This window comes from Podarcis pityusensis (genome assembly GCF_964106645.2).
Source record: "Podarcis pityusensis genome assembly, chromosome: 3".
NCBI classification, from domain to species: Eukaryota; Metazoa; Chordata; class Lepidosauria; order Squamata; family Lacertidae; genus Podarcis; species Podarcis pityusensis.
The window spans coordinates 27,128,447-27,142,994 of record NC_138026.1 but is presented as its reverse complement, the minus strand read 5'-3'; the positions used below and the strand labels follow the sequence as shown (position 1 = coordinate 27,142,994).

Here is a 14,548-nt window from a genome sequence, read left to right as displayed (position 1 = left end):
TATCAAAAAATTGCAAAGCACAGTTCCTGATGGTAATAATGTATCATATTACTATTAACCTTCTATATGTTGTTGTTTTTTTTTGTCGTAAAGTCCAAGGATAGTCAAGTCCAACGATTACAATGTACAGTTCCTGTTGGCAATGCCATTTCATACTGATACAGTGGTACCTCGGGTTAAGTACTTAATTCGTTCCAGAGGTCCGTTCTTAACCTGAAACTGTTCTTAACCTGAAGCACCACTTTAGCTAATGGGGCCTCCTGCTGCCGCTGCGCCACCAGAGCACGATTTCTGTTCTCATCCTGAAGCAAAGTTCTTAACCCGAGGTACTATTTCTGGGTTAACGGAGTCTGTAATCTGAAGTGTATGTAACCCGAGGTACCACTGTATCTTCCTTCTGCATCGTCCTATGTCTTAAAAGTGTAACAAACGAACTTGCCTTCTGCACAGTCCTATGTCTTGAGAGTGTAACACACAGAACTACCATATTTTTTGCTCTATAAGACTCACTTTTTCCCTCCTAAAAAGTAAGGGGAAATGTGTGTGCGTCTTATGGAGCGAATGCAGGCTGCGCAGCTATCCCAGAAGCCAGAACAGCAAGAGGGATTGCTGCTTTCGCTGCGCAGCGATCCTTCTTGCTGTTCTGGATTCTGAGATTCAGAATATTTTTTTCCTTGTTTTCCTCCTCCAAAAACTAGGTGCGTCTTGTGGTCTGGTGCGTCTTATAGAGCGAAAAATACAGTACTTAGTAACAATAAGGCAGCTGATGATAGACCAGTTCTCAGGATACACCCTTGTTTCACCCATTGGGCTTCTTCAGTGACAAGGTTACAAGGAGATTTTTCAGTAGGTTTTTTTCAGACGAAATAGTCCACAGGAACGCAGAAGATGCCAGTCAGAAGTTGCCAGGAATGTGATAAGCCTCCAGTGACATCAAAGGATTCAGAACCCAAACATAGCTGAAGTTCTGAAGCTCTCACCACTCAAAGAATTGTTGTATGAGCAACATACATTCAAATAAGAAAATACATGCAAATGTTTACTTGACGTAATAGATTTGGGTCACCAAATTTGTATTTCTGGGTGCAAAGCAGTCCAAGACACACTCAGCCTAGATATATGCACCAGTTGACCACTGAACTGAGATTAAATCCTGGGATTTCCAGTTTATGTACAATGCTCAGAACTGCTGTATGACACTCGTTAACATGTGTTATAACAACCCACCCTCAAATCTGATAGCGTCCAGTCAGCCAAATACCCTCCCCACCAGTCAACCAGGAATCTTTGATGAAAGAATGCAGGTAAATATTTTTATTTTATTTAACATAATAGCAGTATATTTATATACTGCTTAATCATCAAAACCTCTAAGTGGTTTACACTGAAAAAACAAACAAACATTAAACTGTGGTAGCCTAAAAATGTTCCAAACATCATGTCAAATTTTCATGTCTGGGTAGGCTTGCTTAAATGAAAAAGCTTATACAAGGCTCCCAAAACAGTACAGTAAGGGCACCTGCCCTAATTTCAATGGGCAAAAATATAGAATATACCTATATTCCAGAATAGAGGTGTTTAACTTTTCTGATGCCAAGCTAGTGCCTGGCATCAGAAATTATGCAGGAAGAAACTCTGTTCCCAAGGAAGTAATAACTTTTAAGGTTCTGTTTTAATGGAAGACCTTGATTACCTAGCTGTGAAAATATTAAAAAGTGTTAATCTTTTTCCAGCATACATTATTATTTATTATTACTTTTTACTGCTCTGCATTAAAATTGCACATTTCAGATTTGAGGAAATAAACCAATTTTATGCTCTAATCTCAAATGGTCTTGCAATTACTACAGCGTAGCAAAATGAACTTGGCATTACCTAGGAAATGGATGTCAACTGAAGCTTCACTTCGCTCTGTACGTGTGGAAGTAAAACATACAAAAGGGTTTTCTTTTTTTTAGCAATCTCCCACTTTTAGCAATTGCCTTGCAGAGAGATCCACAGCAAGGGTTCTTCAGTGAATGAGTCCGAAATGTGTTGGCTCCCCCTGTCAGGACTGAGGAAACTACAAAGAGTGGATTGTTCAAGTATGTGGCAAACTTCTATGCTGACAATTTCCCCGCACGATAGAAAGATTCAGAATAACTGTGCAGATTTGGTATCTTCGCAAGGAAGGAGTATTGGAGACTTGGGGTGCTTTTATTACACAAGCAGAAAAGCTCCTGTGTGTGTCAAAGGGTGCATATGTCAAAGAATGTTATACCATTATAAAGCTGAACATTCCAATTACGATACGATCAAGACAGTTTGTCCCAATTATCTGAAATCTGGCACACAGAATTGGTCTTGTAAGCACTATAAGCCAGCTAATTTTGTTTTGTGTGTTTGTTTGTTTGTGTGTGTATGTGTGTGTGTGTGTGTGTGTGTGTGAAAATCAACAAAAACTAGTCGAGATACAGCAGTTTAAAGATTTCCCCTTGAACCATTTCCTCCTTGAAGTGTTTTATTGCAAGTTTTATTATGCATTGGCTTGTAACATAGTCCTGGCTCCCAATCTTTAAATGTCGGAGATCTGGGATCCGAAACCTGAACAACATTTTAAAATTAACTAACTAAATAAAAGCAACCTTAACTTCTTAGCCCAAGTGCAAAACAAATGCAAGATAGGCATGTTATCAGAAATAGGAGGACTGACCCTGATAATGTGGGTATGCAGTACCTTTTTTTCTTAAAAAAATGTTTAGGGGTACTCTCATTTTCCTACTCATATTGAAATTATGCTTCTCAATGAGGCCAAACTTACATTCACAAAATGTTTACGGGTATGTGTACCCCTGCGTCCCCCCAGGAAAAAGCACTGGGGGTATGAAATAGGATTATCTCCAGACCATCACATGCCACATTATAATGCGTGAAGGACAGAGCAATCCCAACTGACACAGGCGGGGTAATTTGTGTCAGGATAAGTTATACTGAGGTAACTTGCCCCTATACCCAATTCTGTTCAGGAGTGGGACTCATGCCACCTGAGCCAGCCCAAGCCTGCCAGAGGGAAAACAGACTTTAAAACAGTCTTACACAATGTCCACGAGGATGGGCCTTTTCTGTAGTTCCCCCTCTTTTATGGAATGCTCTCCTCATGGAGGTTCACCTGGAGCCTTCATTATATCTTTTTAGGCACCAGGCGAAGACGTTCCTCTTTAACCAGGCCTTGGGCTGATTAATGGGAGCCAGTGTGGTGTAGTGGTTAATAGTGGTAGACTTGTAATCTGGTGAACCGGGTTCACTTCCCCGCTCCTTCACATTCAGCTGCTGGATGACCTTGGGCTTGTCACACTTCTCTGAAGTCTCTCAGACCCACTCACCTCACAGAGTGTTTGTTGTGGGGGAGGAAGGGAAAGGAGAATGTTAGCCGCTTTGAGACTCCTTCGGGTAGTGATAAAGCGGGATATCAAATCCAAACTCCAACTCCTCCTCCTCCTCCTCCTCCTCCTCCTCCTCCTCCTCCTCTTCTTCTTCTTCTTCTTCTTCTTCTTCTTCTTCTTCTTCTTCTTCATATCTTACAGCCTTTAAACGTATCTGTGTAAGTTCTGCCAGTGTTTAGTTCTGTTGGGTTACATAAGCAAGCTGAATGGAGTTTGGAAAAGGATGAAGTCCTCCTTTTCATGACTTATTCCAGTCTCGGTTTGGTCAACTTGGGCTGAGTCCCATCTGACCTGGAATATTCTGCTGGAATATTTCCCGCTGAGCCAGGGTGGGGGTCTTCAGCTGCCTCTGCCCCAAATCAACCTTTTCCAAACTCTGCTCATCCCTTTGGATGTTGAATTTGGATTGCTCCTTCAGGGTCGTTTTGACATGAAGTCGTCAATGTTGCAGGAGTTTATCCCCAAATTTCTTTTACACCCATCAATGGGATACCATCTATGTTCTCTTTAGCAATCATTCTCGACGGAGCTGCTTTGCCTCTTGTGTGGCATAGATTAATGGTCTGCGTGCTTTGTTGATTTGTATTCAAGAGCTCTGTTTCCAGAGCAAGCACACTGAAGCCCTCGTTTTTCACTGCTTGGGAAGAAAGACTTTCCCAGCCTGCCATTCACTTACAGTATATTTCATTTTTTTAAATGGGCAGATTGTACATGGATTCTGGAAAATAACATCAGCTAACACAGTATATTGCACAGGCTCCACCAAAAAGCAATTCAAAATCAAATCTACAGCAAAGGAGACTGTAACTACACATACATAGAGCAGTTAAAAATATTGGAAAAATGAGACATAACCTTTTCTTTTGCCAGTAGAAGGTCTCTCCTTGCTCCCCACCCTGCTTTAATTTAAGGAGAGGTTCTGGAGAAGATTTCTCCAGCCTCCAGCATACAGAATCTCATAAAACAGGGCGATTGAAATTCTCCAGACACAGCTTGGCTTTAGGATGTAAATAACGTTCAGATACTGATTTCCAGAAGCCCACTCAAAGCATTAAAATTGCAACTTAAAACTTCACTGGGAAAAGCACGTGGGGATGGGAGAATCAAAATACAATTCAGGGAAAGATGGATGTTATTTCTGCCAGCAAGCCTTGGCTTGTAAAGCTTCTTCCTTGCATTACAGGCTTAAGCTTGCCTGAGCTCTCCCCCAGCGAGGATTTATGTTCCAATTTACCACACATTGGCCAAATCTCATAGATTATCAGGAGACTGGCCATCAGTCAGGAATGCATGCAGGTGTGGGTCTCATGTTAACATCCAAGTAACCCATAGTGGAGTCGGGGCAATCCATAACCTGGAAGGCCGATCAAGAGTCAGTCTCCAGAAAGGGAGTCCATAGTTCAAAGACAAAGGAGGGCGTTTGAGGCAGAGAGGAGCTGGGAAAAGGAAGAGGAGGGTCTGGCTGTGACAAGCACCAGGATTGGGTAGATGGGCTTGTCGTGAGGGATGGGGGATAAACCTAGCCAGATGGGTGGGGTATAAATAGTAAAATTATTATTATTACAGTGGTGCCTCTGGTTACGTACTTAATTCGTTCCGGAGGTCCGTTCTTAACCTGAAACTGTTCTTAACCTGAAGCACCACTTTAGCTAATGGGGTCTCCCGCTGCCGCCACGCCGCCGCCATGCAATTTCTGTTCTCATCCTGAAGCAAAGTTCTTAACCCAGGTATTATTTCTGGATTAGTGGAGTCTGTAACCTGAAGCATATGTAACCCGAGGTACCACTGTATGCAGTTTAGTTTGCATTTAAAGGCGAACCTATCTTGTAAGTTGCTTTGAGTTACGTTTTGTAAAAAAAAGAAAGCAACTAATAAGTTTAACAACAACAACAACAAACTTTCCAAAACAATTTGCTGACTAAAACACAGCCATGCTTCAAATTCACACTTCTCTGAATTTTGCAGTGAAGTTCTCCCGCTAGGAAATGTGCCACACAAATGCATATAGCAGGGTAAAGTATGCATGAAAATACCTATGTTAGTGAAAATGAAATATGCTCAGGGTCGAGTAGTGATTTCATGCTCTTTATTGCAGCTCGTAGAAAACAGTGAATGAATTTTCCCCAAAACCTCTGGCTTTATATACATTATTTACACAATGGGTCCCACGTGATTGGCTGATTCTGCTCCCCTCCTAGGGCCTGACTGGGCTGCTCCTGTAGGCCAATTGGTTGCTGCATTCTAGGATCCTACTTGCCTATTGTTCTAGGACCCAAGATCAGTACATAACAGAAAATAACATACACAAATGCATTATACTAAGGAAATTGCATTGCAAAATTGTGTGTAATAGCCAAAATTCCACACAAACATGTATATTAGGGAAAATCCACACAAAAATCCTGATGACTACATCACCCACTATCTTTGGCCATGTGGTTGAGGCTGATGGGAATTGGAGCCTAACATCAACTGGAGGACCACAACCACAAATTCCTCAACCTTGCACTACATTATGGTAAGCTTGCCTCCCACTAGGTGGAAATGTCCCCCCCCCCATCTCTGGAGAACTGAGCCAAAAATCCTGTTCCACTATTTCTACTTGTGAAAGGGGTTAGTGTTTTTGACTCAGTACTAAAGTGTAAGCAGGCTCACCAAAGCCAAGGCTAAAATATTGCTTGTTCAACATTCCTCCTGATTTGCTTGTGGGAAGGTTAGCAGATGCTGGCTATTTATTGAGCATCGCTTCTGATTTGTTTGCAAGGAGATAAGCTGAAGTCGCATTAAGCACACATTTCATTGCATCTTCCCACCACGTCTTTATTGCAAGAAGTCTGATCTTGACGAGAAGCAGGACTTTTGCACAAGTGCTCCAGATCAACTTTAATTGTGCAACCTGAATTTCCCAGCAGGCAATTGAATCCCACACCAGAACAGCCACAGTCTGGAAGCTCCTCAAGTTGTCCTGTATGCTTTCTGCTTCCATGTGCAATTTCATTCTGGGTTCCTGAACTCATTGTAGGCAACAACAGCGTATTGCTCACATCACTTCCTTTCTTCCTTGAGATATTATTAATGTGCCCTGTTTCTGCAAATTTCATCTGAAATGACGTTAGCTATCTGAGGAATGATATCTATCTACAATGGCTGGATTCTGGAGTCAGAACACAAATAGTAACTGTTACCATTGGTGGCCCGTTGTACAACTTTGGTCTTTGCCAGAACATTATCTGACCAGCAGTCGGATGAACTTAGCAGAACATATGAAGTAGCCTTGAGTGTAGACATAAATCATGTATAGGTTTTTGTGGGTAGCACAAACCATCTCCAGACTTCCAGACAAGAAGTACTTTGGGATGGTGCCAGAAGATTTATTGCAAAGCACAGATGTGACTGTTAAAAAAATAAAAATAAAAGCCATGTGAGTTTCATTTAAAAAAGAAATGGAGTTAGTCCGGCTGGACCTCCCCCCACTCCCAAAAATGTTATTCAGTAGAAATACTTGGCTTTTTTATAGTTTTCAACAAAAGAGTTGTTTGCAGATTGTCATATTGGATGCATTCAGTGTGCTGAGAGCATATGGAAAGAAAAACCCATCAGCACTGGTCTTTGATATATGTGGAATAATAACATTAATAGCTGAATAGCAGCAATATCAACTTGTCCAACATGATATATAAATTCCATGCATATTCCTTGGGTTGCTTTGATGGAAAGACAGCTTTTGTTATGAGTTCAGCGTTAAGCCCTGCAATTTCGTGACTGGCATTGGCAGTCAGCAAGGCTGAGCCCCATGACACAAAATGTCCCAAAAGTCAGAATCTCTTTCTCATCATCTCCAAAGCAGCTCCGCTGGACGAGACCAAAGGCCCATCTAGTCCAGCATCCTGTTTTCACATTGGCCAAGCTGGTGGCCAATGGGAAACCTGGGAGCCAGGCATGAGTGCTTTCGAGCTCATGTTCTCTGGCAAATGATATTTGAAGACATGCAGCATCTGATAGTAGAGGTAGCATACTGTAGCCACAGTTAGTACCACTATAGCTTTATCCTCCATGAATTTGGCTAGCCCCCTTTTAAAGCTATTCAGGGTGGTAGCCATTACTACATATTGTGGAACCACATAGTTTTGTATCTCTTTAATCTTCCGACAATTAGCTTCATTGGATATCCCTGAGTTCTAGGAATGAGAGGGGGAGGAAACTTCCCTTTATCCACCATGGATGATTTTACTCACCTCTATCATCTCCCTCCTTGCTCATCTTCTTTCTAAACAACCCCAAATGTTGTAACTGTTCTTAATAGGGGAACCCCCATAATTTTGGTTGTCTTTTCTGTATCTTTTCCTGGTCTGCAATATTATTTGCTATGTGCATTAACCAGAATTGCACACAGTATTCCAAGTGCGGTCACACCATAGATTTGTATACAGTGGTACCTCGGGTTAAGAACTTAATTTGTTCCGGAGGTCCATTCTTAACCTGAAACTGTTCTTAACCTGAAGCACCACTTTAGCTAATGGGGCCTCCTGCTGCTGCCGCGCTGCTGGAGCGCGATTTCTGTTCTCATCCTGAAGCAAAGTTCTTAACCTAAGGTACTATTTCTGGGTTAGCAGAGTCTGTAACCTGAAGCGTCTGTAATGTGAAGCATCTCTAACCTGAGGTACCACTGTAATGGCACTATGATACTGGCAGATTTATTTTCAATCCTTTTCCTAATGATCCCTAGGATGGAACTGCCCATTTTCACAGCTGCAACACACTTGGTTAACGTTTTCTTTGAGCTATCCACAGAGTTCCAAGATCTCTGCCCTGGTCAGTCACTGCCAATAAACATATGTGAAGTTAGGATTTTTCTTCCAATGTGCATCACTTGCTTGCATTGAATTGCTATTTCACTACCTAGTTTGGAGAGATCCATTTGGAGCTCCTCAAAATCCCTTTTAGTTCTTAACACCCTGACCAATTATGCATCATCAGCAAACTTGGTCACCTCACTTCTAACCCCTAACTCCAAGTTAAAAAGCACAGGTCCCAATACTGTTCTTGGGAACCCCATTTCTTGCATCCCTGTATTGTAAGAACTGTAAATACATATTCCTGTTTTCTGCTTCCTGTTTTTTAATCAGTAGCTGGCCTGTTCCCATATCCTATGACTTCTAAGCTTACTCTGTATACTTGGTGACACGCTCAAAGAGTGTCTTTTTCAGTAAGACTTGTTCTTTCATACACTTGGTAATTCTATATTTCGTAATGTTTTCTACAAGTTTTCCCAGAATAGGTGTTAAGCTAACTGGCCTGTAGTTTCTCAGATCCCATTGGATTTAGGAAACCATGTTGCATTGGCTGCTAACAAACCCTCAGTTACAGAGGCTAAGATCATCCTTCATGGAAGATAGCTTTAAAACAAAAGATATATATTCTCTTCTTGATAACATGTTATGTAACCTTACATCAAAACAAAATTGTACATACTGCTTATTTGTTGCCAACTGTGCTTCTATATGACATTCAAGCTATCTGAAATTCTACCTTCACACCAGGAGCCCAAGGTAAGAATTAACTAACCCAAGATTTCTCTCAATACCAGCTGCAACAGTCTGCAATTGCTTCCATAAAGGGACAATATTAAAGGGACACTATCAAACCAACATAGCAAAAAATATCTGAATGCCCATCAATAATATTTCGAATGGAAAAAAGTATCATAATGTTGACCTGATTATACAACTGCTGATAAATCACATCTCTTATTCAAACTGCTGTGTGCAATGTAAAAAAAACCTATACTCCTCCCACTGAGAAAGAAAGATATGAGGACCTTGTTTTTTTCTGAGCTGAAATATGAACGTGTTCAATCACCAAACTTATCCAGACGCCCTTTTGATTCACAGGGATCCTGAAGGCCCATTGGCTTTCTGTGGAGACTTAGGTGATGAAGCAGGTGGTGAAAAAAATCACAGCAAATATAACTAGACACGGGTGAGAATTATGGGAGTATTGTGAAGTATTATGCTGCATCCATCATGTCCTCAGTGAACCACCCAGCAGAACTCCTTACGGAAGCGAAACAACTGTAGTCACTCTTAGGCATTTTCAGGAGAGAGACAGGGGGAATCCTGCCCTGCTGCTTCTCTTTGACCTCTTCCATGCTTTGCTTTCATCTATGCATTTTTTGGTACATATTTCCTGGCTAGAGGACTGCTTTACAAAATTCAGAGAATGACAAATTTCGAAGGCTAGCTGTGTTCATGCATTGTTTCGGAGGGTTTGCACTGGGTCGGTTCGCTTTTGAATGCAAGCTGAATTGAATTTGTTCCCTGTGTCTAATCTCTACACAAGGTATAGCGAAGACTGGCAGACCCCTAACAGGAATCAAAGTTCACATTCCTTGAGGTATGTTCGGTGTCGTTGCTTCAGAGAGAAGGGCCTTTAATGTTCGCGATTTAAATATATATATATATTCTGAGAAGAATTCCCAAAGGGAGCTTGTATATATTTCTTTCCTTGCTTTGAAGAAATGGAATATCATTATTGTATCCCAGTCCTTCACAAACAGCCAAGGAGAGACACGAAGGGATAGAAGGGGGCGGGAGAAAAGAAGTGGATGGAATAACGGTTGTCAACTTCAGTGGCCTGTCAGGAATTGCAAGGTTAATTGCATCTCCCTTTTTAAAACGCCTAAGCTTTAGAAATAACAAAAAAAGATAAATTCTTTAGAGTAATTATAGGCTGCTATGGCCTTATTAATAATAAAGAAACACACACACACATCTGACTGGCTTGCTTCAGGAAGAGACGGTGACAGTAGCGCGATGCATGTTGAAGGAAATAATTAAAACCCAGCTCTTTCTCCCTATCTTCAGCAGGCTGCCAATCAATCCCAGGAAGAAAAGAACTGCTAATAAAATATTAATATCTCCCCCCCTTTTTCTGGTTATTTTCCCCCCAATAAAAGAATGAAAAGAAATTGCACGCTTTTGTACACCGTACCTTTTTCTTCTTCCTTGTTTGTCAGTCAAAAATGGAAGAAACACGAGGAACGCAAGCCAATGAGGCAGACCTGTTGGAGAGTGAAGAGGCAGTGGTGGTGGCTTGTGAATGCATGGAACCTCGTGGTCAATCATGCTTGCCCTTAAAGAAACCCCAGAATTTATTGAGGCATTAAGGCAAGTGTCATTGGGAAAGGGCCTCGCAGACAAGCGCTGACTGTGCTTTCAGTTTTTCAGAGAAATGTATACTATGGAGGGAAAGTAATTTCTTACTGACAGCCACTGCATGTCAGCAATCATGATATAATCAGTGCAGGCTTTATTATGTTTAAGTGGCTTGGAAATCTCTCGATCCTGGGCAGCTTCAAAAAGACGGAGTATGCCTTAAAATATATTTTTAAAAAATACATTTGTAAATATTAGTCACTAACTCTGTGTGTATGTTCTGTGTGGGATGAACCTGGCCTGTTTTCTTTGAAGAAAAACTAGTCTTATAGGCATTCTGTGTCATGGGGAAGGGCGTGTTAAAAGCCTCACCACGCTGCACCAGGCCTTGAGACTTGCCCAGCCTCCATCCCACCAACTCTGCCATTGGTAGCAGGGCAACAACATCAAGGCAAGCAAGGCAGGATCTAGTCACATCAAAGAAGTGTTTCGCTTAAATGCGTTGTAAACTCATACAGAGAAATCTGTTGGGGAATGACGGGACTCCACAGCGCCATCTGGTGTCACGGTGTTGTATCGCATATACAGCACATTTAAAACGCTTTTTCTTTACCAGTCTAGCTGAGTCCCAAGAGGGCAGGGAGATGGGAGGCATTTTGGCCTTAAGTGTGCCATGCATTTAAAGCACAGTGCATTTAACAGTCATGGCCTCCCCCAAAGTATCTTTTCCTAGGGATGCTGGTAGCTGTTAGGAGACCTCTAGTCCCTTCGCAGAGCTGCAATTTGCAGAGCGGTTTAAGAGTCTATCTCCCTTCCAAGGTAATTCTGGGAAAGCTCATTAAGTATTGTGCTCTAACATGCAGTAATAGATGTTATGTTCCTCTAACTGTGTTAACCATACTAACTCTACTGCCAAAACTTCTTTTGGCTATTATGCAGGGGTGTGTGTGTTTTGTGTATATATCAGGGGAGCCAATTTGAATAAAATATTGGGAGAAGGCGGGCAGGGAAGCCTCACCCCTGATCTTAGCAACGGAGGTACCTAGTTCTGGTGAAAAGGCTTATTCCCCTGCTTACCCCACTTTTAATGTCCAAAACAGCTCTGTGAAGTTGACTGGTCTCAGAAACAGTGACTAGTCCAGGAACTCAGCTAGACGTCTGCAAGTATAACATTTTAACTGTGTTTTAAGTGCATTACACAAATGTGGCACTAGATGGCAACGGTGAGCTTATGGCAAATTCAATATATTTTTCAAAACACTGTTTAAAAAAGCATTTTCACAGCATCTCTAGATTATGTGTCTCTAGATTCCACCCAGGTCTATTCTGAATTCTTAAAGCTAAAAAGGGAATTGAACCCAACTCTCCCCAAGCCTAGGTTTCTAGTCATCTGATTGCCTCCTCCCCTCAGCCCAAAATCAGTGAGGGCTGGCTGCAAAATTATGCATTTGCCTGTTTGGGCATATTTTTAGGGCCCACTTTAATTTGGTGACAGTAAGTTGTTTTAAATTGCTTTTAAATATTGCATTTTAATAGTCGTAAGCTTTTCTGGGACCTTGGGGTAAAGGGTTGATTAATAACAACAGGTAAGGAGCTTTACCTTCCAAGCCATCTGAATTAGGCGCTCCTAGTTTAATTTTTAACAATGATAAGCAACCGGAAGCTGCTTCCCTTCTTGTCCTAGCAGAGCTCTGTGAACTCACCCTGCAGAGCAAGCAATTTGCAGTTTCTCTCTATCCACTGCAATTGCAAGGGCTGTAAGAAACGATGTTGGCAATTTTTGCCTAATCCCAGCAACCCTTTTACAAGTTTACAGGGCTTGTTGGAAACAAAGTCCAAACATGGAAAGGAAAGGCAGCAATGCCCATCATTTTTGGGGGTATGTGATCCCCTAAAATATTTTATTGGGTGCTGCAAAAGAGACCTGAGTCCCTAGGAATTAAATAAACCCTAGGAGTTATTAAACAGCCCTAGTATGTTATGTGTGTGTGTGTGTGTGTGTGTGTGTGTGTGTGTGTGTAAATGAACAGTAGGCATTTTGTAGGAATCCTTTCAGCAGTATCCCCTTTTTGTTATGTTTCTTAAATACATTGTTAGTCACTTGGAGACCTTTGTGTAACAAGTGACTAACAATTCTAATTAATAAATAACAGTAGACTGAAGGAGAATAGATCGTTTTATTCCCCTTGTTCCTAAATCCTAATCTTAATTGCAGTTCTCTTGAACTCGTTGGGCAGAATTTGAAATCTTACTGTGATTTAGAAAATCAGGTTGTTAAACAGCATACATGTCTACTTGCGGGAAAGTTCAGTTAGCTTACTCCCCAATAAGTGTGGATACATAATTGCAAACTTATTTCTCTTTCCCATTGTTTTAGATGGCTCAGTAGAGAAAAAGGACTACGATCCTGAAGTTAGTTGTGTATTCCACCGGACTCCCAAAAAGCACATTTGATGTGCTCAAATTAATTTATGTTGCTGAGGAGACGTGCAGCTTCATTGGGAACCAGCTGGGTTGCCCATATGGATGAGAGCTTCATGCCCAGCAATGACACATTGCTGTAATCCATCTGGAAGGTGATAAGAGAGGCGCGTAACTGAAGCTGTCGTCAGCCACAGGATGGGCTAAAACCTCCAAGCCAACCAGAGATGACAGAATGAATTATTTGCCAATATTTGCCATGAATATGCCACCCACCTCTGTACTGCAGACATGCAGGCTCTGCTTTATCTCAATGATGTATAATTTGACAACTTTTTCAACTGTGCATTTGTGTGTGGGGTGTTGTGTGTGTTTATCACACACCCAATATTTACTGTTCTGTTACATTTAAATGGTTGGTTTCATGAACCACTTCTTTGACACACTTTTGACGCTCTTTCCAATATAGCACCGAACTTATCAGCCCTAACCTTCTGCATATAAGAGCGATTCCTACCAAGTAGCGACCTTCAAGCCACTATCTCATTAGCAGAGTCCACATAGATTCCATTATTGTGAATGGGATTATGTGTCCTTCTGGTTAATGTCCATCGTTGTCTTGCCCGAAATGTGGTAGACGTTACAGCAGGTGTAGCCAATGTGGTACTATTCAGATGTTGCAGACTACAACTTCCATTATTGCTGGCCATTGGTCATCCCAGCTGGAGATAATGGGATTTGTAGTCCACAACATCTGATGGGCACCATGTTGGCTACACTTGGTATGAAACAACCAGATCAGTCCTTTGTTGTTCTTAGCCCCACCCTCATTACACAAATATTTCTTGAGTGGTTCTCTTTGGAGTTGATCCTTTGTCCATGTGGGGAGGCATCGCTTCTATCCAAGTGCCTCTGATTCCAGGGGGTGGCTTCCAAAAGTTGGATCCAGAGAAACAATGCAATCCTAACTATGTCTACTAAGAAGTAAGTCCCATTAAATTCAGTAAGGCTCGCTTACAGGTAAGTTGGGTTAGGATTGCAGCCTCAGTCATGTTTAGAGTAGATCCTCTGAAATCAATGGGGCTTAAGTTAGCCATTTAAGTTCCACCAAGTTAATGGAGTCCATTATGAGCATGACTAAGCCTGGCGCTGTGGGTTAAACCACAGAGCCTAGGACTTGCCAATCAGAAGGTCGGCGGTTCGAATCCCCGCGATGGGGTGAGCTCCCGTTGTTCGGTCCCAGCTCCTGCCAACCTAGCAGTTCGAAAGCACATCAAAGTGCAAGTAGATAAATAGGTACCGCTCTGGCGGAAAGGTAAACGGCGTTTCTGAGCGCTGCTCTGGTTCACCAGAAGCGGCTTAGTCATGCTGGCCACATGACCCGGAAGCTGTACACCGGCTCCCTCGGCCAATAAAGCTAGATGAGTGTCGCAACCCCAGAGTCGGTCATGACTGGACCTAATGGTCAGGGGTCCCTTTACCTTTACCTTTAAGCCTGAATCCAATCCATTATGTGGTGTTCCTTGACAGTTATTGTTGCAGAGTAGGTTC

At 41.9% G+C, this 14,548-nt stretch overlaps 1 long non-coding RNA gene across 1 annotated transcript in view; it reads left to right on the top strand.

Moving 5' to 3' along the window:
* The window catches only part of LOC308473781, a 314,717-nt gene that overhangs the window by 265,336 nt on the left and 34,833 nt on the right, over positions 1–14,548 (top strand). The gene's annotated exons all lie outside the window — the stretch shown is intronic.